This window comes from Hyla sarda, chromosome 1 (assembly GCF_029499605.1).
Source record: "Hyla sarda isolate aHylSar1 chromosome 1, aHylSar1.hap1, whole genome shotgun sequence".
Taxonomy (NCBI): Eukaryota; Metazoa; Chordata; class Amphibia; order Anura; family Hylidae; genus Hyla; species Hyla sarda.
In genome coordinates this window covers 310,645,003-310,670,487 of record NC_079189.1, presented here as the reverse complement: position 1 = coordinate 310,670,487, position 25,485 = coordinate 310,645,003, and the positions used below count along the sequence as shown (strand labels likewise).

General features: G+C 44.3%; 1 protein-coding gene across 2 annotated transcripts in view; it reads right to left on the bottom strand.

Moving 5' to 3' along the window:
* PCGF3 (polycomb group ring finger 3) overlaps positions 1 to 25,485 on the bottom strand; it is a 193,668-nt gene that overhangs the window by 126,469 nt on the left and 41,714 nt on the right. The window contains exon 1 of one of the 2 annotated variants that reach the window (XM_056518267.1): positions 17,954 to 18,276. The exons of the other annotated variant lie outside the window; for it this stretch is intronic. The gene's annotated coding sequence lies outside the window, so the exon portion shown is untranslated. Of the gene's footprint in view, positions 1 to 17,953; positions 18,277 to 25,485 lie in introns of those variants that run through there. 2 annotated transcript variants of the gene reach the window in all.

The following is a 25,485-nucleotide window of genomic DNA, read 5'->3' as shown; positions in this document are numbered from 1 at the left end:
GCACTGCTGCCAGACAAAAAAAGAACAACTTAACTTCAGCAGCTGATAATTATTGGAAGGATTAAAGGGGTATTCTGGGCAAAAACATTTTATCCCCTATCCAAAGGATAGGGGATAAGCTGTCTGACCGCGGGGGGCCTGCCGCTGGGACCCCCCACGATCTCCCTGCAGCACCCGCATTTAATGCAGGAGTTGCATCTCCAGTTTCGGAAACCTCCAAGTTTCCGGGACTGGGGACGTGACATCATGATACGCCATCACGCCCCCTCCCATAGACATGAATGGAGGGGGTGTGGCGTGACGTCCCGTCACCAGTCCCGGAAACTCGGAGGTTTCCGAAACTGGAGACGCAACTCCTGCATTGAATGCGGGTGCTGCAGGGAGATCGCGGGGGGTCCCAGAGGCAGGCCCCCCGCGGTCAGACATCTTATCCCCTATCCTTTGGATAGGGGATAAAATGTTTTTGCCCGGAATACCCCTTTAAGATTTTTTAATAGAAGTAATTTACATATCTGTTTAACTTTCTGGAGCCAGTTGATATAAAAAATAAAAAAAAATACCCTGGAATACCCCTTTAACCTCAATTGCATTGCTTTATTCTATTTGCATGTTTAAGTTAGAAAATTAACTGGTGCACTGCCTTTACCAGAAATGGTCACTAGTGAGAAAACTGGCTATACTGGTTACAAATAATTATGGAAGCCATCATTTACACATCAAAGGGTAGTGACTCCTGACACCATGTACAGAAAGTGCTTATAACGTCAACAACCAGCTCAGAGGCTATACAAGGTGGAGGGTGAAGACTCAAGACCCACAGCCAGCAGCAGAAGGAAAGACCCCAGGAACAAATGAAGGCTGAACAGACCCACCAGTAGAGTGCAGACAAGTACTGAAGTCAAGACATACTGCTTCTGTGGGGTGTACCAGCATTGGGGTTTTAACAGTGTATTTATTTATTTATTTTTCAGCAGTTCAGATTTATCAATGTGCATGAAACCAGGCCTTGTTGAGATATGACAGCGGAGCGGTGCTTGGTTAATATGGGCAGAACCAGACAGCTTGGGTTTCATTTCATGGGACTGATACATCTGAGTCACTGTGTTTTACAGAATCTGTATGAATATAACATCTATCCTTTTTTCCTATTTTTCTATTTTGTAAATAGGACATAACTTTTGTTAATGAGAATGCAACTTTAAAGGGGTACGTCACTGGAAACATTTTATCCCCTATCCAAAGGATACTGGATTAGATGTCAGATAGTGGGGATCCCGGTGCTGGGCTTAATGGAGGGGGGTGACATCACAAACGCGGAAGCTGCAAGCTTTCAGTGTTCTGGACGCCGACGCTGCTGGTCCGGAGAGCGCGGGGGTCCCCATATATGATGTTTCAAACAGAGTACCCCTTTAACCCATTAAGGACACAGCCCATTCTGACCTTAAGGACACAGCCAATTTTATTTTTGAGTTTTCCTTTTTTTTCCTCTAACAACGGCCGGGACCCGTGGCTAATAGCGCACGGCACTGATCGCGGTGCCACGCAATATCAACCCTGCCATTACTGCCGGGTCCGTGGCTGCTGACAGCCGCCAGGACCCGCTGCGAATTAAGCGTGCGCAGCTCCTGCACTCGCGTCACAGCCGTGCCATAAATGTATGGCGCTGTGCGTGAAGTGACGCTATGCAGCGCCATACATTTATGGTGCATGTCCTTAAGGGGTTAGCGGTATATTCATGCGTACAGTATCCTGCGCATATTTGATGTGCAGGATTGGAAAGCTGTGTTCAGTCATTTAGTTTATATTGAAATCTTCAGCATAAATTTCTGCGCATCAAAAATGCACAGCATACTGTACATGTAAATACACCCTAAAGGTAGGGTCACATGTGCTTTATTTTGCTTCTGCATATTTTACTACCCATTCAAGTCAATGAGTACTAAAATACGCAGCCAATTTTGCTACCCATTGACTTCAATGGGTAGGAAAATACACAGCAGTAAATACGCAGCAAAATACGGCATGTGTGACTATACCCTATAGGGGACACTGTTATACTTTATTTCCTCTGGGTGAGACATCAAGAAAAATGTACACTTACTGCCAAGTCCTGTCCCCCCGGGATAGTTGATATTCTTCTACCAAGTTAAGCACCTGAAGTGGCGCCCGACGCGCCCCCTCCATGTATATCTATGGGAGAGCCAGAGATAGACGAACACTTTATTTCCGGCTCTCCCATAGAGGGGGCGTGTCAGCCACAGCTTCGTTTGGGGGGTCAACAACATGCCCTATTCCCAGGTAGAGCCGGGGTCCCAGCGATCGGACCCCCCCCGATAAGTTGTCCTACACGATAGTTCTCCTTGAAACCTTCTAGTACTTATCAGCTGGTGTATACTACAGAGAAAATTGTATAGTTCTTTCCAGTCTGACCACAGTGCTCTCTGCTTACACCTCTGTGTCAGGAAATGACCAGAGCAGGAGAGGTTTGCTTGAGGGATTTGCTTATGCTCTGGACAGTTCCTGACATGTACAGAGGTGTCAGCAGAGAGCACTGTGGTAAGTCTGGAAAGAACTACACAACTTTCTCTGTAGAATACAGCAGCTGATAAGTACTAGAAGGTTTAAAAGTGCAACTGTCATGAATTTGTACCCCCATAAATTAATTGCAGGGTAACAAAGTTTTTTAGAATTACTCACCAGGTATACCTTTTACTGCATTCTAGCAGCTTTTATTCAGGCTAAAAAATGCTTTATAAGACAGTCAGCAACAGTGGGATCGGCCTATCTCCTGTATGTCAGCGCTGGGACGGCTGTGTGATTGGTCCCAGCACATAGGCCCCTTTATTATCCTTATCTGTGGTGGCAAAAATACAAATGTATAAGTAAAACAAGTGCCTGTTCTCCTATTCTCCTATTAGGTTACAGTGCCGTCACAGCGGGTTAGTTTGCATAGCAAGCGGCAGAGCACTATGCTGTGCACTGGGGCCAGGAGCGAGCACTTGCTATGAAAACTAGCTGCCCTCAGCGCTGGTGATGTGAAGAAAACTGTCTCCTGGTGCTGCGGGGCGCAAGTGCTCTCTCCTGATGGCCCCAGTATGCTGTGATACCAATACCGGGCGGCTAGTTTTCATAACAAGTGTTCGCTCCCGGCCCCAGTGCCCGGCACGTCACACGGAGCTTCAGCCTATCACTGGCCGCAGCGTAAGGGAATTAATATAATTTTCCAATGTTTAAGTCACTAAAATGTATATACTGACTGTCACATTGTCAAAAGGAGGATAGCATGAAATACAATGGCAAGCTGTAACTTTATATCTAGGGTTAAAGCTCCGTGTGACGTGCCGGGCTAACCGGAAGTAAGAAGAATACAGCCCGGGGACCGAACACCTGTACCAGAGCTCCGGGGGCTCGTTGGCAGGTAAGATAAAGTGTGTTTTCTTTTATTTTGCAGCCCGGACGGGATAACATGAAAAAAGTGTGCACCGGAGTACTCCTTTAATGGCATCAGTTTGCATCCATTTGTTAGTATGGTCCATTTACCAACAATGACAGTAGAGTAGTGGGACGGGAGAGAACGGCAATGTCAACCTAACACAGGGAAAGCAGAAAATCTGTCTGACAGATTTATCTTCTTTCTCTGAGTAGTAGCTAAATGGTAGTAAATTTCTAATGAAGATTATAAGTGCTTCATTTTGCAGGAAACAAATAATAATGATAAAAAAGACAGATTTGATTTGTGAGAAATCTGTACAGGCCCTTTTACAATGGCTTGATTATCAGACGAATGAGAAATGCTTATTTCTGATAATCGATCCATGTAAAAGGGCCAGCGATCAGCTGACAAACGAGCAAGTTCGTCGGCTGATCAGATCTTTTGTGTGGTTATGCACATTGCCGTGTGTAAACAGGTGATGTTCGGATAACAATGACAAATTAAGGGGCCGCAGACACTATCCAGCAATTGTTCATCCCTGCTCGGCCTTGTGAAGTCTCAGTAAACTAAGTTCTTAAGCTAGGAGTCCAACATTTTTTTTTTAACTGATCTTATCTAATCAAAATAAAAGCCCTTCTATTACAGAACCATCACTCATATACCCCTTTATTATGTCACTTGTTAGACACAAATGTTAAGATGGTTAGATTTTTCAGGCAGATGAGATAGATTTCAGTAAGATCAATAGACCATTTACACAGACCACTTTAGATTGCCAATGGTTAAATTCTGTGTGTAAACTCACTTTATCCTGCAAGATCTAGTTTGGAGTTAATGACTATATTAAAACAATACCATGTGTTATCTGATATAGCAGCTTCTAATTATTAATATTTATTCAAATTGGAATTAATATAATTTTCCAATTTTTAAGTCACTAAAATGTATATACTGACTGTCACATTGTCAAAAGGACGATAGCATGAAATACAATGGTAAGCTGTAACTTCATATGTAGGGTTGAGCGAATTGTCAGTACAATGAACCCAAACATATTAAATCAGCCTTCAATTAAATTAGTCCTGTACATTTTCCCACTTAACAACTGTTCCAATACCCTGCAAAAGTCTGGAATGAGACCGTCCAGTGTGTCATTGCAGACTCTTGGAAAGCGAAACAACTTTTAAAATATATAGAATAGGGCTACACAGCAATTCTGGCAACAACAGGAATCGAGAAATTAAAAATCTCTGTGCCCACTATGTAAATCGGGCTGCGTTGCATCTAAAGTAGAGAAAAAGGGTCCCAATGCAATCCAAAAGTGGCAGCAACCACGACCCAAGAAATTCAAGAAATTCATCCAAGATGGCTTTCTTGTGCTTTCAGGTCATGGTACTTACCTTACACATGAGAAATAGATTTTTGGTTGTGTAACACCTATCATAGCCAAAATCACTGTGTAGTCCTAGGATAAAATAAACAACAGCCAAATGTTCAGACTTTTGCAGTTTGGGATGCAGTTTGCACATCCCTAAATACGTCACAGAAAGTTCTTCAGACAAATTTTTTTTAAATCCTACATGCCCGGGCTGCCACCATTAAAATAATAAACTTTAACTTACCTTCCACTGCTCCCCTGATGCTGCCAATATCAGTTTCCTATCCCCGACATATAACATTATGTGTCAGCTAATCACCGACTGCAGCATTGTCCTGTCTTGGCCGGGTATAGGCTGAGCAGCAATGTGATGTAACTGGCCAGGGCACCAGGAAGAAGGCCAGGCCCGTTACATGACACTGCCGCTCAGCCTATCACCAGCCAAGACAGGACAATGCTGCAGCCAGCAATAAGCTGGGCACAGTGTTACATGTCAGGCACCAAAAACCAGAAGAAGACCAGGCCGGAGGTTATACAGCGCTATAGGCAGCATAGAGGGAGTAGCACAAGGTAAGTTAAAGTTTATTATTTTAATGGTGGCAGCTCGGGCACATAAGATTTATAAAATAGACTGCTCAAAAAAATAAAGGGAACACTTAAACAACACAATGTAACTCCAAGTCAATCACACTTCTGTGAAATCACACTGTCCACTCAGGAAGCAACACTGATTGACAATCAATTTCACATGCTGTTGTGCAAATGGAACAGACAACAGGTGGAAATTATAGGCAATTAGCAAGACACCCCCAATAAAGGAGTGGTTCTAGGAGTGGACAATATGCTTCCTGGCTGATGTTTTGATCACTTTTGAATGCTGGCAGTGCTTTCACTCTAGTGGTAGCATGAGACAGAGTTTACAACCCAAACAAGTGGCTCAGGTAATGCAGCTAATCCAGGATGGCACATCAATGCAAGCTGTGGCAAGAAGGTTTGCGGTGTCCGTCAGCGTAGTGTCCGCTCAAATGGTCAGAAACAGACTCCATGAGGGTGGTATGAGGGCCCGACGTCCACAGGTAGGGGTTGTGCTTACAGCCCAACACCGTTCAGGACGTTTGGCATTTGCCAGAGAACACCAAGATTGGCAAATTCGCCACTGGCGCCCTGTGCTCTTCACAGATGAAAGCAAGTTCACAGTGAGTGACAGACGTGAAAGAGTCTGGAGACACCATGAAGAACTGCCTGCAACATCTTCCAGCATGACCGGTTTGGCGGTGGGTCAGTAATGGTGTGGAGTGGCATTTCTTTGGGGGGGGCCGCACAGCCCTCCATGTGCTTGCCAGAGGTAGCCTGACTGCCATTAGGTACCGAGATGAGATCCTCAGACCCCTTGTGAGACCATATGCTGGTGCGGTTGGCCCTGGGTTCCTCCTAATGCAAGACAACACTAGACCTCATGTGGCTGGAGTGTGTCAGCAGTTCCTGCAAGAGGAAGACATTAATGCTATGGACTGGCCTGCCCGTTCCCCAGACCTGAGAGTTAGTCAGTGTTTTTTCAATTCTGGCGCAGACAGAATTTCTGGCACAATGCACCAGAATCTGGCGCACAACCCGACAAAACATGTCGGGTTTGCAATAGTAAATGAGGGCCAATGTGTGCATAACCCAAGGATAACAGGTTGTCAAGGACAATTCACTAAACCAATACATGACCTTTGCAATGTTTACTGGGTTAATGGCATGTTTCCGGTCTCAAATGATTGATGGATAGGCCCGACAACCGGCACCCAGAACTATACAGTGAACGGAGCCTTGTGCCATTTATTGAGAGCAGCCAAATCAGACTAAGTTCAATATCTATAAGATTGATCTAATTTGTGAGAAAGAAGGAAGAGTGAACTGAACTCTGAAGCTAGGAGTTCAACATTTTTTTATTTTTTAAGAATGTGTTTTATATTACCACAGTAAAAACTCTGATTCTCCTTTATGAAGATTCTTTCCTGAACAGCTGATATGCTGGTGTGCTGGGTTACAAAACAAAGTTTTGACATGTCTATCAGCCATGTCAAAAGTTGTTGATCGCACCGGGTCTCACTGTGAAGACCTGCTGCAATTGTGAACTATTAGCTGGGAAGGTGAGTGGCATTGTGCTCTCCGGTCAGCTAAGAGATCCATCCATTTTTCTGCATAGAAGTCTAAAGATTCTTTCACACGTGCATATCCCCAGCCCGTATTACGCTGCGGATCTGCCGCTGAAGGACCGCTGTATTCTGCCTTTACAGGCGCCTACTCGGAGCAGCAATCCGCAGCTACGAGCAGACACACTGCCTTGTGAGAGTTGTCGAGCGCATGCGCAGTATACTCACACATCGCTTCAGTGTATATGTTTGTAGTGTTGAATTGCCGCTCCGAGCAGGCACCTGTAAAGGCAGCATACAGCGGTCCTTCATCGGCTGATCGGCAGCGTAATCGTGTGAACGTATCCTAATTCACAATCTCAGCGGGTCTCTGGAGTGAGACCTGGTGTGATCAACATCTATAAACATGTCAAACTGTGTATTAGTTTTAGTACCAGTGAATCGGCTGTCAGTTTCACTTTAAAAGGGGTTCTCTGGTGCTTACACATCTTTTCCCCTATCCAAAGGATAGGGGATAAGATGCCTGATCACGGGAGTCCCGTCGCTGTGGACCCCCGGGATCATGCACGCGGCACCCTGTTTGTAATCAGTCCCCGCAGCGTGTTTGCTTTAGAAGGTTTTTCAAAAGGAACATACCAAGTCATGATTTCAGTTGATATCATGCAATGGTCAGGAATTCATCATATGCGACTTTTCAGTATGTCGCATCTGTGCTAACTTAGGTGCAAATCTACACCAGACCTGACTTGGCTTACAGAACTGACTGTGGACCGCATTTTTTAAGTGTCGCATTTTGTCGCACGGAATAAAAAGTCGCACAAAAAGTCACAAAGGAATCACCATACAAAGTGGTGTACAGAAGTAAGAAATGTAATCAGCACCAAATGTATCACTTGCTCTGCACAATGCAATATATCTGTTGCAGGTACACAATTTCCACCACATGAATTAATGGGTAAAAAGACGTTCACCCACATCACTCTTGATGAATTCCCCCCAATTTCCTGCACAAAATAATTGAGCATTCAAAAAAAAATTAAATCCCCAGCATTTTTATTTTGTTGCAGATTTTCACTACTTTGAATGCATCAGGGGTAATATCCACATTAAAGTTCACAAACATTTTACATTTTTAACAGACCTGCAATACAGCACATGTAGACTGCTATGAACCCATACGGTCTCTATGTGTGACTTTGATTTTACACTGAGGGCCACAGAATATTTTGTAAGTGTAAGGACTCCATTTGGCACCATACAGGACCTATGCACACTGCATTGCTGTGTGCCTTAACTTACAGGCCACTTTCACAAGTACATTCAGGGGTGTGGAAATTTTATAAAAAACTACTTGTCCACGGGACTAAAATGGAGAAAAATCTACTTGTCTCTCATGACGATCCACTTGTCTGGGCCAATTTTCACTTTTACGCTCTCATTTTTTCCTCCTCGACCGTTGAGATAACATGTTTTGATACTTTAGGTTGCCTGATTACAGCAATACCAGATTTGTATAGTTTACATCATGTTTTACTAATTTTAAAAAAATTCTGACCTTTTTCGAAACTTTTTAATTGCCATTTTTATTTTTTTTACCCTTGTAGCTTTTTTATTTATTTATTTATTTATTTTTTCGCATACCAGGCTCTATGAGGGGTAATTTTTTGCGCCATAATCAGTTTTTTTCTATCGGTACCATTATGGTATTGATCTGACTTTTTAAATCGCTTTTAAACTTTTTTTCTGGGATATTATAAAAATTGCAATTCTGGTGTTTGGAATTTTTTTTTTACATTTACCGTACGGGATACATAATGTTATATATTTTAATAGGACGTACAATTACGCACGCAGCGATACTAAATATGTTTATTTTTACTATGTTTGCATGTTTTATATAGGAAAAGGGGTGATTTGAACTTTTAACATGGAAGGGGTTAATGTGTGTCTTTTAAACTTTTATTGAAACGTAATTTTTTATCTTTTTTTTTTTTTTTTTTTTTTAAACTTTATTACACTTTTAGGAGGAATCATCAGATTCCTCATACAGATGAATAGAGTTATATTGAACTCAATTGATCTGTGTGATCTGCCATCCATTGATAGAGCCTAGTCCAGCCAGGATCTATCAATGACAGAGCCACAGACACCAGGTAAGCCCTCCGGCTACCTCTATAGTGGATCGCCCCCCAACCCACTAGCCAACTAGGGAGAATTCACATGTCCCTTTAGACGCCGCTGTCAACTTTGACAGCGGCGATCTAAAGGGTTAATAGCCAGCAGCGGCATGCTTGCTATTAGCGGCGACCCCCGGCAACTGAAAACAGCCGGTGGCTGCAGAGTATGGAGCGGGCAGGAGTCCTGAGCACGCTCCATACAGACTGCTGAGCGCCGCATGCTGGCTGTTAGTGGCGGTGTGAAGTGGAAACTTGCACCCCGTGCAGACTTGCATCCGCTCCTCCCCTCAGCGTTCCGAAGCTAGAGCTGTGGGGAGCAAAGGCAGAGGACGCAAGTCTGCATGGCGAGAAATAAGCCATGCCCCCTTATCTCCCCCTCCCAGAGGACGAAGGTCTACATGGCAGAAAGAATGCAGAGCAGGGGAGAGAGAACATACACTGCTTCTCATCTCCCCTCCCCCTGCTCTGCCTTCGGAGGACGCAAGTTTCCACAGCCGGGGGCTGCAAAGTACGGAGCGGGCAAGAGTCGGAAGCCCGCTCCATACAGTCCGCTGAGCGCCACTGCGCTTGGCAGGTCCGGCCCTGCTTGCCCGAAGCAGGGCCGGAAAAAAATTCACCTGCCCGGCGCCCGGAACTGCATGTCCTGGGCGTCGGGCGATAGGAATTCCACATCCCTGACATTATATGGAGATATGTTTGTGTCTGTATTAGGGTGTGTTCACACTACGGAATCTCCAAGATGAATTCCAATCAGGAATCCTGCTCAGAGATTCTGCTGCACTAGCATTGGTGTAAATGGGTCTTCCGCTGATCTATTTACACAGTGGAAATTCAAATGCAAATAGAATGAACATGTCCATTGTTTTGGCAGAATTACGGGCCGACTGCATTGCCATCAGTGGTGTTGGCGCAGGCTCGGTCAGTCCTAACACCAAAGATTTTGGCATTGGCGGCTCCCCAGACAAGAATCTCCAAACCAGAACATCTTCAGGCAGAGGTTCAGCAGTTTGAACATGCTCTTACAGACACAAGTCCAGGCCCATAGATCACTAGATTTGCAGTCAGACCTGGGAATGGGTCTGTAATATGGATGCAAAGACACATCCTTCTCGCATACGTGTATGTGGCCTTAGAGTGTATATTTTTCTTACGTGATATACAGCACATGTTCTAAATTTCTGTCCGAATGAAGAGACTCGTGTAAATTGTCTTATCCCAACAACACCCTGTCTTTAGGCCACGTTGCATGCATTAGCATTTGTCCTTACAGAATAAGCCCATGGTATACCTTTCTATAAATGCAAGCAGCACCATTTGTACACTCCTGATACTCAGGATCATCATGCAGCTTCTGAGGAGCACCGCCTGCATGAAATTGCAGTGCATTATCATTCATATTGTTCTCCAAGTGCTTAGATGAACAGACACTCATGACAACAGGATCTAGTTAAGCAGATGTGCAGCATTCTACATCCTTCACTGTCTATGAGGAAGAAATGCAACAGTCAGCAGTACAGATAGTCTGAAAGGCTTGATGTTTACCTAGTAGAAAGCATTTATTAAGGCCTCTGTTACATGGTGTTAGGGGGTCTGACTCCCTCCCAGCGATTAATTGATTGAAGTGATTACCAGGCATAGCGCCATACATTTTATACCATCTGCGCCAGGTACTGCATTTACCAATCTCACATGATCATACATGGTTTACAATCACATAGCTTGATTTATGGAAAACTATAACAATTGGCTGTGCAGCTTAGCCTAAATGCAGTATTCCCATCTAGACACTTACGGCATATCAACAAATATGCCATAATTGTCTGATAGATAAGGATCCTGCAGCTAACCTAAAATTGAGGGGTTCCTAGCACCATTCTGCCACAGGTGGTCAAAAATCCTAAGACTCAAGGATCCTGAGCAGAAAGATACATAGCGTCACCGTCATTTCAAACACCCCCCTCCCCCCCCCCCCCCCCCCCCATGTGATTACAAAGAATTTGTAAATTCCATTAATTTACAAAAAAAATTACTTCTTACCCCTGAAAAAGAGCTGTAAAGTCTTGGCCACTAGGGTTCTCCTTTCTCTGCAATCTACTGATCACTGCCGAGAAGGAAAATCTGTCTGTAGTAAGAGACACAGCAAGAAAGAACACAGGAGGTGGGGTTGGGGCTTAGCATGTGCTCTGTGAAGGAGAGAGCTTGCAAGCTAAGCCAGTCTACTTTCTGAAGAGGACCTTTACTGTGTCTGGAAGGTAAAGTAAGGCTTTTCTCTCATCTCTGAACACATATAATGCTCTAGGCAGCTGTCCCTTGTGCAAATACCAGTCTATCGACAATGGTATTTCTACAATATTGCAGTATAATCTCAATCTTCCCACCCCCTTTAGCTTCTCAGAAGCAATAGTATCAGTTCCAGTGCTTAGTATAACACCTATATTGTTGATGTCGTTTCTTGCATTTCTCCTCACACAGCACTTTGCAAACCCAGTACATCAGCTACCCCTCCTGTCTATAGTTGTGTTTTGTAAATCATCAATGAGCCAGCCTGTTCAGCCCAGTGCACCAGCGCTATGTAATGGCAACACAGAAAGGAGTGTGTGATGTGGATAGAAAGTCCTGTATGCCCCCCCCCCCCCCCCCCCCACCCAAATAGATATAATGAGAAATAGATGCACACCTTGGTAATGGCTTTCAGGAGCAAGATACAAACTGGAAGTGAGAGATATGCTTTATCTTATCATTTATTCATGCAAATCTCTGCTAATTCTGGACTTAGAAATCCAGTAGAAGATGCTTCATAAAGACTGACAGTTCCCTCTATATGTACATCTATACACAGATAGCTGTCAATCCCTTACCAAGACCACCCCGTTGACTACTTAACCCAAGATTAGCAGAGATTTGCATAAATAAATGACACTGAACCTTTTCCAACAAAACTAAATATCAACCTGCCTAACTTCTCCTTCTACATGACATGATACCTGCAGATTGGACTGCAAGTTTAGTGTGACATGTGGTATGTATTGCAATGGATTTTGCATGCATTTAAAGCAGACCCATCAGCAGGTTTTTAGGGTATAAAGGGCATAACTGTATAGGGCTTTTGTCCCCGAACCAGTACATGCCTGGCATTAGTTAATTGACCCCTTGAGCAATGAGATTTCGGAGTTTATATAGATATGCACAACTGGCTTTGGAGCCCAATAGCAGTTTTTTCAGTCACTAGAGCCCAGCTAAATTTGGCCCCTTCAACAGTTTGTCCCTTCCCTCTGTGCCCTGATGACCTCCTCTACACCCCTGAGTGACAGCGGAGTGACTAACTGGTAAAGGGGCTGAACTATGCTGGGCTCTAGCAGATGAGCAGGGAACGTCCAGTACGCTCCAAAGCCTAATTTGCATATCTTTTTAAACTCTAATAACTATAACTTATTAAAGGTATATATGGATTCAGGATCAAAAGCCATATAAAGCCATGTTCTTTATACCCTTAAAACCCTGCTGACAGGTGCCCTTTTAATAAGAATGCCCACTACTATGCATCCACTACTCTCTCAGTAAAGTAATACTTCCTGATATTACTGAAGAAGCCTTTGCCCCTCTAATATAAAACAATGTCCTCTTGTGGTAGTTTTTCTTCTTTTAAATATGCTCTCCTCCTTTACCGTGTTGATTCCCTTTATGTATTTTAAAGTCTCTATCATATCCCCTTCTGTCTCTTCTATACATGTTAAGGTCGTTTAAACTTTCCTGGTAAGTTTTATTCTGAAATGTACTAGTTTAGTAGCTTTTCCCTGAACTCTCTAAACATCTACATTTAAAGGGGGTTCTCCACTGCTCTGCCTTTTGGAGCTCCGCTCGCAACGTCCGGAAGTTTATTACTCCGAACGCTGTGTGCGAGCTTCCGTGTTCGAGGCCGCCCCCTCGTGTCGTCACACCCGCCCCTTCAACGAAAGTCTATGGGGAGGGAGCGGCCTCGAACATGGAAGCCCGCACACAGCATTCGGAGTAATAAACTTCCGGACGCTGCAAGCTGAGCTCCAGAAGGCAGGGCACTGGAGAACCCCTTTAAGTGGTTCTCGGTTCTGATGAAATAAAGGGGGGCCAGAAAGTTCAAGCACTAGATGGAATGGATGACAGATTGTGAGTGACAACATGACATTTTAGCTGACCTTAGTGTGAGTTAAGTCCAGAAGAGGCTACTGTACTTTTGTTTCGTTGGGCTTGTTGCACCACGGTGGTTGCTATACTGATAACTACTACCCCTAGCATACACTTACCGGTGCTCGTGAAGTGTTCATATTAGACAGCTCAATATAAGAGGTTGGAGTGCCGACTGCTGTGTCTTATCTGTATAAAGTCCAGAAGAGGCCCTTTTCCATCACCACATTGAGAGGGAATCTATTACATGGGACTGGAACGTCCTAATGGACTAACATTTTATGTAATGTTTCTTTGATAACCTCATTCTGTATACTTCAAATCTCTTACGTCATCACATATACTCATTGCAAGTTGCCATAAGCTTTAATTAAGTGCGGGGATAAACAGTCCTGTCTATAGTCGACCTTCTACTGTGACTGGCTGCAAACAAAATAGTAATACAGGGATATTGGTGAGATAAAGGTGAGATTTCAAGAAACAGCTAATGCATCGTTGGCTGGAAAAATTTTGGCATCAATGGCAAATTCGTGCTCAAATTTGTACACACGCAGGTGCCACTCTGTAAAACCCTACCTTTAAGCTAGCCAACATTCCCTCTCGATTACCCCCCTTCCCTCAAAAATGCATGCAGTCTTGGCATTGGCATTGGCATATGTGTCTTAAATAGAGGGAGGAAGATAAGCCATTGTCACACACCGCTGGCCCCAGCTTATCTCCCCCAACAACAATTAAAATCACCTGTCAGGGAAGAGTTAAAAATCCACCTTACACATTCGATAGTCAGCCGACAACTGTCTAATATGTATGGCCAGCTTTATGCTGTGTTCCCGTTACATCACACCTTCTTTACAGATATCGTCATATTTTATGGAAAGAACAGCATAACATGAAGCGCTATTCTTCCGGTCAAAATGATGGGCATCACAACGGACCCCATTATAACACATAAGTTGAAGTTGGTGCCTGTCTAGTGGCATTAAAAAAATTTTGCTGCTATGTTAAGTTGGTGAGATTTTTTTAAGCCTTGAATACACAACTCAACAGTCTCTATTAGAAGAGTGACAGCCCATCTAGGCTGTACAAAGTGCACAAGTGACAATTTCTATATTAAATCCAAATATATACAGTGACATTCTTTAAGACAATGACAAATATTCTTTTAGGGTACATTCATACGTACAGGATCCTGCGCGGATCTGATGCAAAGGATTTGTAACTGCAGATTAGAAGTTGTGCTCAGTCATTTAGTTTACATTGAAATCTGCAGCAGAAAATCCTGCGCATCAAATCTGCGTACGTGTGAACCTACCCTAAGGGTACGTTCACACGGGTAGATTTATTTGCGGGTTTCCCGTTGTGTATTTCAAAGTTGGCGGGCTCTTCTCGGCTGTCTGCAGCAGATTTTCTGTGGCGGAATTTACGCTGCGGAAAATCCACCGCAAGCTCCACTGAAGTCAGTAGGGACTGTGGTGGATTTTCCACAGCGTAAATTCCGCCACGGAAAATCTGCTGCGGACAGCTGAGAAGAGCCCGTCAAATACGCAGCGGGAAACCCGCGAAAAAATCTGCCCGTGTGAACGTACCCTTAGGGTGCATTCACACTGCGGAATCTCCGCTTGCTGAACTCAGCGAGTGGAGATTCCATCTGGCGGCCGCCGCCAAAAATACTTCGGTGCTAGGAGTGCGGGACACTGAGCCATCACCACTGACGGCTATGGAGTGCACGCGGAATCCGTGAAAAGAATTCACATGTTCTTTCTTTGCACAGAACAATTTAAGCGGCAGAATTGTCTGTCGCTGAAATTCCGCAGTATGATCGGGTCTCGCGGAAGACCCATTCACACTAATGTTAAGTTCTGCGGGAAATCTGTAGTGTGAACGTACCCTTAAATGTATTTACAACAGCCTCAATAAACAAATGATTCTCTTTGTCCAGCAACCACCTGGAAACTAAGCAAAACTTTGCTACAGTAACAATACAGTATAGTTACAATGTCCATGACGAAAATAAAAACAGGATCAGCCTGAATGCAGCACCAGACTCCATACAACCATTAGATTACTCATCAACAGATGGGTAGTGGGTGCACATAACTAGTTATTCAGCAAGTCTATGCCAGAGAAAGGACGGAGCCTTCAACTAGAAATTGACCAGTAATGTACATAAACAGTCCACATGGCACATTCTGATATCAAGTACACCCTTCAAGCAGCCAGGGTGGCTGAAATAGTAAGGCTGTGCCAAGCTAGACCGGGCAGAAAAGTAACAGGTGGTCATGTGGAGGAATCAAAGCCCATCAATGACCAATGTGACAATACAGACTTAACTACAAAATATTCCAAATATCCTTCTTCCTAAGATTTCACATATACACACAGGTCCGAGAAGTTCACACGTTTGCTGTCAGAGGTCAGGAGCTGAATCCCCTTTCCTCTACAAATCATAACTGCAAAGATGTGTGACCTTAAAGGGGTTATCCAGGAAAAAACATTTTTTTATATATCTCAACTGGCTCCAGAAAGTTAAACAGATTTGTAAATTACTTCTATTAAAAAAAATCTTAATCCTTTCAGTACTTATGAGCTTCTGAAGTTGAGATGTTCTTTTCTGTCTAAGTGCTCTCTGATGACACGTGTCTCGAGAACCGCCCAGTTTAGAAGAGGTTTGCTATGGGGATTTTCTTCTAAAATGGGCGGTTCTCGAGACACGTGTCATCAGAGATTACTTAGACAGAAAACAACAACTCAACTTCAGAAGCTCATAAATACTGAAAGGATTAAGTTTTTTAATAGAAGTAATTTACAAATCTGTTTAACTTTCTGGAGCCAGTTGAGATACATATATATATATATATATATATATATATATATACATACACAAAAAGTTTTTTCCTGGATAACCCCTTTAAGATATATGGTGCTGTTTGACAGGATCTACATACTGGAGACCTTCAGCGGCCCCTACGTATTATGAAATTATCATTCGCAGCAATACATTTACTAAAGAATTGTGTTCTATATCTAATAAAAGAGAAGTTTGGGAGTCCAAATAAAAAAATCAGCTGTAACCACCATGTATCACAGACACAGAGCCAGCAAAAGTAGCTCTAGTGCCAGGTCCCTATCAAACAGCACCAAAGATCTAAGTAACCTGGACTCCCGTGATGCCAACTTATACGAGAAGTGGGTACTGTACTTGGCATGCATCACATCTAAATCTTGACAAATGGCAGGGGGTAGCCTTCATCAAAAACCATGAGAAAATGAAAGCAGAAAATGAAGAAATCCTAAAAGGGAAGTTAAGGACAGATACCAACAGAAAAGGCGAAAAGTTGGAAGCAGAAATAGTGATGTGACAAGTAGAAAAAGTGTTCGGGCACTGTGCCAGCAGGGATGGGGGACTTTTTTTAAATTTAATTATGGGCATGAGGCACATGAATGGTGAACTAGATGTTTGCCAGTGAAAATTTAATAGTGCAAAAAATAAATTAAGTAAACATGGGAAATAAGAATATGTCAAATAAAGTGGACATAAGGTGAAGCTAGCAGTGCCAAGCTCTGGAGTGTAAGGAGATCTGCCAGTGTAGATGGGCAGCTCATGAACAAGAGGTAGCTTGTTTTATTGGGGTCCAACCCCTATGACAATCCAGTTCTAGACATGGAAAGGCAATATGGTGGCAGAAGTTAGTGACATACATCAAGGTGATGGCAATGGAATAAGCACCTGCTGTACTGGGGGTTAAGGAGCTGCGCCATCAGGCATTACTTGCTACAAGATTGGGAGGTGATCGTAGAGCAGTGGTCTCCAACCTGCGGACCTCCAAGATGTTGCAAAACTACAACTCCCAGCATGCCCGGACAGCCGTTGGCTGTCCAGGCATGCTGGGAGTTGTAGTTTTGCAACATCTGGAGGTCTGCAGGTTGGAGACCACTGTCGTAGAGGATTGTATTGTGCTTGTTCAGTAAGGCAGAACTGTAATACAGTACTATAAGGACATGAAATGAGTCAAGTGCATGTAGGCTGGCACAAGGTGGGTAATGATGCCATGATGAGTAACCAAGGCTGAATGAAGTTACACAGACCTCTATAGTGATGGCAGATGAAGGGAAGAGTGGAAGACACTAGCAATGGTGGAGAAAAGTGACAACAAGTTGATGAAGTATGGTAGAAAGACAGTGGGTGAAATGCCAAGAGACTGAAGAGTAAAGTCAGAAGAAAACAGACCAGAGAGGTGCCTATCCATGTAGGCAGGACACAGAGGGCATGGAGAACTTCTCAGAAAGACAGTGAAGGGTAAAAGGGCAACTGACAGAGTGCAGCATCCTGAGGGGAGGGGGGTAAGTGATGGGGCTGGAAGGCAGGGGCACAACAGGACCCCCCACCCCCCTGGAGGCCAAGAGCCAGGGGTCTATGGGAAGCACAGAAAGTAGGAAGGGGAGGGGGAGCAGTGGGATAAAGGCAGAATGGAGACATGACATGCTGTGGAGCCATGAGGGCTAGGAGCATGGCTCCCCCATATGCACAGGGCATTATAGAATATGTGCCATATTAGAGGGGGAGGGCTGACGAGTGGGGGGAGTCACATCCTGACTATCCCCATGGAGCTCAGAGCCCAGTTCCCCTCTCTCTCTCTCACTTTGCAGGGAGGAATCAGACACTGACCTGCTGCAATTGTGGCTGTGGAGCGGCTGCTGTGGTGCCGGGTCCGGGCTCTCCGTAGATGGAGCCGCCGCTGCTTGCTGGAGGGGCTCTCACCACCGGGCACAGCACAGACACACAGGGCAAGAGGAACAGCCTCGGTGTGTGTGTCTGTGCAGCTGGCAAAGCCACGGAGGGGGCTATCTGTGGGGATGCAGGAGCCCCGTGGAAGGAGCGGGGTGCCAGGGGGGCTACCGTGTTCCCAATGAGTCCCCCCTTAGTTAAAATAAGAGAGAAAAATGAGGAGGAAAAAAATTCCGGCTGGAGTTTAAAACAAAGAGGCGGAAATAGCCGAACCGTGCCGAGGAAAGCCGAATGTGCGAGCTGCGCCTGCGCCTAGCAGAGGGGGGAGGAAAGCAGGAGGGGAGAAGGAGGAGGGCAGGCTGGGGATTGTCCTTCTCTAATGCAGGGAGAAGGAAGGAGGAGAGGTGCAGGGGAGATCCCCCCGCTGCCAGCAAGCAGATGTACTGACTCCTTGAGGAGAGGTTGGCATAGTTTAGATGGTGGGGGTATACCTGGCAGGATACAGGTGGCACAAGCAATGGCTTAACTAAAGGCATGCTTATTCTTGGAACATGCCAGTGGGCACAGGGGGAAAGTACTACAGCCCCCAGTGGGTGTACCCTAACTGCTCCTGGTAAGTATGCAGTGTGTCTCCAGAATGTGTGAAAATGGATAATGGGTTCCTCTGCCCTCCACAAAGTGTCAAAAATCGTGCCATGGCAGATTTGTAAGTGCTCTCCCCTGGCACATGTGACCCCCTATTGGTCCTAACCACAGGTGTGTTCCCATATGAGCCTCAACCACATACATACACCCGTATGGGCCTCAGCTGCAGGTGGGCACCCACCCTTCAGGCTCTTATGCCTAGGAGCACACTGCGTTATGGCTTCCACCACAGGTATCCATTGACATTGGGCTGAAAACAGGTTGCCAACGTTTGCAGTAACGGATGCCATTCATTTCAATGGCCAGAAACGCGTGACTCCATTTAAGACAATTTTAAGTGAACACGGTCTGCTGCGTTGTCCTGTCTGCTTAAAGTAGTGCATACGTCCCAAACTGCACTAGGTAACTCCTTTCTGGCCATTGAAATGAATGGAATTCGTTGCCCTCTCTTACCGTATACGTAAGCAATCCCTTACAGATATGTGTGACAGAAGCACTGATGTAGTTTGGACCTATCCTGGATGAGGATATTCATAATGCATCCATCCAGTTGGTTGTCCTCCCATTCACCTTGACAATCATAGACATTCGGGCCTCTCATAGCTTTTATAGAAAGTTTTTAATACTTTGTGACATGTTTCATTGGTAAATGTTGGGAGGGCTTATGTTCTCTGACCACTTTCTTGGGAACAATTCCTCAAAAATACAGTATATGATGGAGCATACCTTTTTTTTTTTCTGTTTTGCTCTATAATTCCGTATACATGTATACTATACTTAAACGAACATACATGTGTTTTCAATGGAGAGAGGACAGTGGCTTTTCCAAAAACAACAGGATTGGTGGTTGAAATCAAACTGCTTGGTCCTTTTCTCTCCTGATATCTGTTGCCAATGGTTGGTTGGTCTCTCTGGAATCAGTGGGTTCATCCAACATTTATTTAATGTCTATTGCCAGCTAAAGGTTGGCTTCACTATGGCATATGACTGGCACAAGTCCCAGCCTGACCATGGGTCTAATGACCCAAACCGACCCACCTGTAGAATCTCTAATATGCGCAAGGGTATATTCACATGGCAGAATTTCTGTGCGGAATTCCACATAAGGATTCCGAAGGAAAGTCCACTGTAATTTACTGCAAATTGATTTGAATAGGATTCTGCAGTCCCATTCAGACAGCAGAATTTCAGCGGCGAGCATTCCACTGTGCAAATTCTGCTTTCCGCATTCCATCAAAATATAAGTTTGGTCTTATACTTTGCAGATTTCTGCAGTGGAATCCCATTGAAATCAATGGGGCTTGAATTTAAGCGAACATCTGAGTTTATATAACCTGAAATCTGCCACAATTTCAGTGGAATTCTGGTGGAATTCTGCAAATTCCGCTGTGTGAGCATACCCTAAGAATGCTTCACACTTAACTCAGTTGCTCTTTCTGGTTAAAGAGTTGAGTGCACTTTTGTCTAGCCTCTCACCACTTACTGAATGGTTTAATTTGCACCAAAAGATTGAAGCACAATGTTGCATTTCAAACCATGGCAAAACAGGGTGCAAAATTGTCTAAAACATAATAAATGTGGTTCAAGTCATGCAAGCCAGTTATCTGCCATGGTAAATCTCCTCAAATGTCTTGCAGGGTGTTCACTTATCATAATGTACTTGGGCTTGAAGTCAACCATGTTATTGAATATTTTAATCAGTGAAAAGATAAGATAAACAATTATCAAACATTAGTCCACATTTTAAGGTGACTATACAGACTAAAAACGTATCCCCTATCCACAGGATAGAGGCTGTTCGATAGCGGGGGCCAATCTCTGGGACCCCCCACCATCACCTGAGCACTCTTCCCCATCACTTTCTGAGACGTACTCCTCTTGGTAGTGACAGCCCACTCAGCCAATCACTGACTGAGGTGAGACACCTCTGCAGCCTAGTGCTGGGCGGTATACCGGTTCATACCGAATACCGAAATTTTTGTCCTGCACAATGTGAATTTTTCCCATACCATGATACCGGTTGGCCCCCTCCCCCTCGGGAATGAATTATCAACCCAGCACTGCGCTGTTCCCACATCAGGGAACTAATCATATGTGACCCACGAGCGCTGTTCTGCTTCCCCCCCCCCCAACCCACCTCCCCCCAATTAATTATCAGCCCAGTGCTGCCCCTATCGGGGAACTAATCACATGTCACCCGCAAGCGCTGCCCTCCTAGTCCTCATGTATGTTGTGGGCCGCTGGCACTGGAACTATGTACTGTACATTGTATCCATATGCCCGGGCTGCAAAAGATAAACAAAATAAACTTTAACTCACTTTCCCCCGTTGGAGAGCCGTTAGTCTATCACCGGCCACAGCGATGTTCTGCCTTGGCCGGTGATAGGTTGAGCACACTGTCATCAGAATCACCGGCCGAGGCGGAACATCGCTGCGGCCGTTGATAGGCTGACGGCTCTGTGACGTTCCCGTCCCCAGAAAGCAGGTGAGGCCGGTACCGGACCAATGGGAGAGGAGTTAAAGTTTGTTTTGTTTATCTTTTGCAGCCCGGGCATAGTAATACAGCGTACAGTACAGAGTTCCTGCACTGGCAGCCCGTAGTAAACAGAAGGACGAGGAAGGCAGCGCTTGCGGGTGGAATGTGATTAGTTCCCCGATGGGGACAGCGCAGCCCTGGGCTAATAATTAATTGGGGGGGGGAGGGAGAAGCAGAACAGCGCTCGCAGGTCACATGATTTGGCGGGGGGGGGGGGAGAAATACTGTGGAACCGCCATAAGTTACAAAAATACCGTGATACACATTTTTGGTCATACCGCCCAGCTCCACTGTGGCCAGTGATTGAGTACCCCGTCACTGCCAAGACAAGTACATCTCGAAAGGCAGGGGCTGGAGAATGCAACAGGGAGAATCAGACTCCACACATCCCCCTATCCTGTGAATAGGGGATATATGTTTAAACAAAAATGGATAACCCCTTTAAAGGGGTACTCCGGTGCTTACACATCTTATCCCCTATCCAAAGGATAGGGGATAAGATGCCTGATCGCGGGAGTTCCGCAGCTGGGGATGCCCGCGATCATGCACGCGGCACCCTGTTAGTAATCAGTCCCTGGGGCGTGTTTGCTCCGGGTCTGATTACGGTCAAACGCAGGGCCGGCGGCGTGTGATGTCACGCCCCCACCCCCGTGTGACGTCACGCTCCGCCCCTGAATGCAAGCCTACGGGAGGGGGCGTGATAGCTATGGTGATGTCACACGCCGCCGGCCCTGCGGTCGACCTTAATCAGACCCGGAGCGAACACGCTCCGGGGACTGATTACTAACGGGGTGCCGTGTGCATGATCGCGGGCGTCCCCAGTGCGGGACTCCCACAATCGGGCATCTTATCCCCTATCCTTTGGATAGGGGATAAGATGTGTAAGCACGGGAGTACCCCTTTAAGGGTACAGTCCCACTGCTGCTATCCTTTATGAATGTACTCTTAAAGAGGTACTCCGCTGCTCAGTATTTGGAACAACTGTTTCGAACGCTGGAGCCGTGACTGGGAGCTCATGACATCACTCTCTGCTCCCTCAATGCAAGTCTATGGGAGGCGGCGTGACGGTGACGTTATGAGAGGGCAGGGCTATGACGTCACAAACTCCTGGCTCCAGCGTTCGGAAAAGTTTGTTCCAAATGCTGAGCAGCGGAGTACCCCTTTAAAGGGACACTTCTGAACAAGCTATTTTGTTTTTTTTTTCTTGTTTTTTTAATTCAGTGTCTGTCTGTGTTTTTGTTTTGTTTTGTTTGTTTTTAAAGTAAAGTCCCTGCATGTTGTTGTGTTTTTTTTTTTTTTTTTTTTTTTTTTAAAGTCGAGAAAGTGCTCTATCACTCACGTTAACATCCATTTGGTTCTCCATTCTGGCTTTGTAGTTTACCACACAGTCAACTAACAGAACTTTTGAAGATAACTTTATTAGCAGTCAATTATCAATCACATATACAATAAATAATATATTCAAAATACATTGCATTACAGCACAGGTTCCCTACGTCATACATCATACTACATGCCACACAAACACTCCTCCAAAAACACTATAAAAGACAACAGTATCAATAGACAAAGCATAGAGGACCGCAGTAGGGGAAGAGGGTTTGAAAAATGTGGCGATCGATTGCTGAGGTAGCTGGAGGACTTGCCTCTCGTTCCCCGCTATCCATGGCTCTGTGATTGATAGCTGGACCAGGCTTTATCAATCGAGCACAGAGCACACAGATCTGTGTAGTTCTATGAAACTACATTGATCTGTATGAGGCTTGTTTTTTGCGTGACCAATTGTACTTTGTAATGACATAACTCATATTAACATAAAATGTACAGAAAACCCACAAAACTACTATTTGTGTGAGGAAATTGAAAAGAAAATTGAAAGTTTGCACATTTTGGAGAGTTTCGTTTTCACGCTGTACACTTTGTGGTCAAAATTACATGTTTTCTTTCTTCTGTGGGTCGATATGAATAAAATGATACTTATGATTACATACTTTTCTATTATTGTACTGCTTTAAAAAAAAAAACTAACTTTTTTCACAAAATAAGTATGTATACATTTTCCCTATTTTGACCACCTATAGCTTCTCATTTTTCTCCGTATACGAGGCTGTATGAGGGCTCAATTTTTTGTGTCGTGGTCTGTAGTTTTTTGGTACCAATTTTGCATATATCTAAATATTTGATCATATCTTATTATTTTCTGGAATGTGATCTGACCAAAACGCAGCAATTTCCAGCTTTTTTTTTTTACGTTTACACCGTTCAGCAAACAGAATCATTTACATTATATTTTGATATTTTGGACAATTACGAATGCGGCAATACCAAATGTGGTGTTTTTTTTTTTTATTTTATTTTTTTACACTTTTTGGGGGTAAAATGGGGAAAAAATTTCTTAAAACTTTTTTTATGTTCCCATAGGGGACTATTTATAGCAATCATTTGATTGCTAATACTGTTCAGTGCTATGCATAGGGCATAGCACTGATCAGTATCATCGGCAATCTTCTTCTCTGGTCTGCTCAATATCAGGCCAACGAAGAAGACGCCAGGGGACAGATGGAGGTAGGTGAGAGGACCTCCGTCCTCCATCTTGGCTGATCTGATCCCCGCGGCCCCGTGCCACGGGCAATCAGGTCAGTCATTTAAAGCGCTGCATTGCCGCAGATGCCGTGAACTGTATTGATCGTGGCATCTGAGGGGTTAATGGCGGACATCAGCATGATCGGGACTTGCCGTGCCTGATACGAGCAACACTCCGGTGCTTGCGTCATCCAGTGGGGTACTCCAGTGGAAAACTTTTTTTTTTCTTTCTTTTAAATCAACTGGTGCCAGAAAGTTAAACAGATTTGTACATTACTTCTATTAAAAAATCTTAATACTTCCAGTACTTAGTAGCTGCTGAATACTACAGAGAAAATTCCTTTATTTTTGGAACACAGTGCTCTCTGCTGACATCTCTGTCCATTTTAGGAACTGTCCAGAGCAACATATGTTTTCTATGAGGATTTTCTCCTACTCTGGATAGTTCTTAAAATGGACAGATGTGTCAGCAGAGAGCACTGTGGTCATGATGTCAGCAGAGAGCTCTGTGTTCCAAAAAGAAAATAATTTTCTCAGTAATATTCAGCAGCTACGAAGTACTGGAAGGATTAAGATTTTTTAATAGAAGTCATTTACAAATCAAAAGCAAAGATTGACCACCCCTCAAGAATATCACCCTATTGGGTTCACAATGAATACATTTGCAGACAGATGGCTATGAAAAAAAATGCAAATTTTAATAAAAAAAAACAATTATATAGATAAAAGACTTGATGATAAAATTATCAGAGCATTAACATTATTATACTGGGCCCTAATGACAGGATAAATAAGATATATGGGGAGCAACTACCTAATTTTGAAAAATATCTGCAGATCCTGATTGTTAATGGTCCGGAATGGACCGTTAGTCCAGTGCTAATGATGGAAAAAGCAAAAAGTCACTTTTATACTGTATTGCCCACAGTCTTTAGACAAATAAATGGCTTGGTCTCACCGTGGCTGCTGGTCCCGCACTGCGACGGGCCGATGGAAGCAAGCACTGTGATCTCCACGATGGTTCCAGCGTGGATGCCTGGGCGGAGGGAGGGTTCCGGCAAGGGGCTCCCTCGTGTGCGGTCCATGGTTTCAGCAAACACCAATGCAGGTATCGGACTCTCGCTTGATTCAGATGGCAAAAGCAGCAAGCTTGCGGTGCATTTGGTGGGAGAGGTTAGTTGGTTAATGCAGCAGGTGGTTTGTATTGCGTTCTTCCGTGCCGGCTTAAAATCAAGGTAGTGCAGGTATTGACGCTCTGTTCAGACAGGGTAACGGCCTAGACGCGTTTCAGGGTGCTAAAAACGACCCCTTCCTCAGTAGGCAAGTGTGGATAATGGTGAATGTGCATCCTATATATGGTGGTGCACATGTGTACTTCATAAATGGGACAAAAAGAACCTCTGGAATGAACTTGAAGATAAAACCTGGTTAGTGGAATTTTTCTTTCGATCACCACACTTTAATGAATGTGTGTTGCCCCATAGTCTCTCTATTTGTCTGTGATAATAAATACAACCGTATAATAAATGTAATATAGACCTTTATGGGTTTATTTATTATAAGTATACTTGGATCTTAGGAAAAAACGAACAGTTTATCCTCATATGGTACGCTAGAACCCTTGTCTGAGAGAAGGACTAAAATGATAGGGGGACACGTGTTATGTATAGCTGTGATATCAACAGATAAATCGCATAGTGGCATCTAG